Source organism: Limulus polyphemus, unplaced genomic scaffold (genome assembly GCF_000517525.1).
Source record: "Limulus polyphemus unplaced genomic scaffold, Limulus_polyphemus-2.1.2 Scaffold14881, whole genome shotgun sequence".
Lineage (NCBI taxonomy): Eukaryota > Metazoa > Arthropoda > Merostomata > Xiphosura > Limulidae > Limulus > Limulus polyphemus.
The window spans coordinates 1,472-3,381 of record NW_013680491.1 but is presented as its reverse complement, the minus strand read 5'-3'; the positions used below and the strand labels follow the sequence as shown (position 1 = coordinate 3,381).

At 28.2% G+C, this 1,910-nt stretch overlaps 1 long non-coding RNA gene across 1 annotated transcript in view; it reads left to right on the top strand.

The window, feature by feature from the left end:
- Nucleotides 1–861: 861 nt before the first annotated feature.
- Nucleotides 862–1,910, top strand: part of LOC111084225 — a 1,396-nt gene continuing 347 nt past the window's right edge. The window contains exons 1-2 of the long non-coding RNA XR_002609453.1: nt 862–1,103; nt 1,358–1,441. This is a non-coding gene — a long non-coding RNA (uncharacterized LOC111084225). The remainder of the gene's footprint in view (nt 1,104–1,357; nt 1,442–1,910) is intronic.

Here is a 1,910-nt window from a genome sequence, read left to right as displayed (position 1 = left end):
ATCAGCGTAATGACCTACAAGTAAACGTGTCATATAACAACGTTATTCACTTATGGAAGAAATGAATTATTTCATTATCGTTACGTGGACTAAAATTGGCGTTTTTTTTCCAAACAAATAATCCAAAAGAATCCGCCCAACGATAGATCACGTTCTAATAAAACCAACAGTTAATACCATTTATATCAAACTAACCACTGTAGATCATTATTAAAACATATAAGCTTTGGTCAGATAGAACGAAAGATAGAAAACAATTACAAATAATTAACAGTCTTTTAAAAACAGGTAAAAGAGAAAACTGCAGCATTGACTGGGGAAATATATAGATAAAATAACTGAATAAGGTTCATAAAAGTTGGAGTTTAGAGAAAAAAAGATAACAACATATAATTATTGAATTTTATAGCTGGAATTGTTCGTCAAAAATTGAAGAATTGTACTGGCAGTAGACTCATGATGGGGAAAACGCAATCTAATAATAAAATAGTATTACAAAGATATTTATTAACTACAACTATAATATCATTAATCACTGGTTTACTTATTATTTTCATATTTTGCTGAAGATGGAATAAGTGTATTCCGAAACGTTCGAACTTTGTAAATAAAATGTTTTGTGTTCTGTCAATCGTATTGGTATTTATTATTGAAGAATTGTACTTTTTCTGTAATGGTATTATTTAGAAAAAGTAAAACTTTTACATGGAATTAATACTTGTAATGTGAAAAAGTTATATAATTAATATCTATTTATTATGTTTAAAATGTTCCTGAGAGAGAAAAAAAATAAGTTTTTTAAATTACCTGCCATCTAGTGATTGTAATACTGATGTGTAACACGTGATTGACAAGATGGTGTAAAGTGAGAGTTGCATCTTTTTGACTGTAAACTTTTGTTCTTATCTTAAATTAAGTTCGTTAAATTATAAAAGATGTAGCATATAAGTATATAAAAAGAAAATACAAAATTGTGTTCTATTTTTTAAAAGAAGATTTTGGAGAAATCGTCCGAAAAAGTGGAATATTTTTGATGAAAAAAATGTTCAGTACCATTACGATTGTTGAGTATTGATTTGAACTCGAAGCTTCTGTTTCGAAAAGTGAGATCAGAATATTGGCATTATTTTAAAGTTCTATTCTGTGGTTTATTAAGAGTGGCTAAAGCTTTTTAATAGTATTGTAGTGTAACTCTGTTCTTATAATGTAGTTCCTTTTGAAAAAGTTACCAAAGGTTTCATGCTATTCATTATTTATAGTTATACTTAAAACAATTTTGTTTACATCAAAAATTCAAATCATGTCCAGTGTCTCTTACAAACCACACTTATGTTTGTTATTTGTTTATAAATTATAGCATCATAACTGAAACCCGAAAATGATACTCGTATGACTTAGTAGTTATGGAGAATATCAATTTTTCTTGATACAACATAAAGCAGTAAGTTATAATTTTCCTATTATTAGTACAGAATAGTAAAAAGTGAACAGGCCATTGGTCTGACAGCCTTTATTTGTTATTATATAAAAACTATATATTATATTTATAAAGTACACTATGGCTTCCATACCTGTGGATCTTACTAGAGATGGGAAGATCTAGCATGTAACCTGATGTTATATGTATATTAAAATTTAACCAGTCTTTAATAAGTTGGGTTTATGTTAAGTAACTATGTATAAAGTGTACATGTAGCTACAAGTACAGCTACTTGATAGTAACAATATTTATTATAGGTAATGTATTCTTGATGGTAAAATTAAGTCATTGTGTGTATTTAAAGAAATATAAGAACTTCTGGTGTTTTCAGGTGAAGAAAGCCCTGTATGTTTTGATTCAGCACAACCAGGTGAAGTTCAAAGTGGGTTCTCGTGGTTTTTACAGTACACACCCTGCCGATAATGTTTTG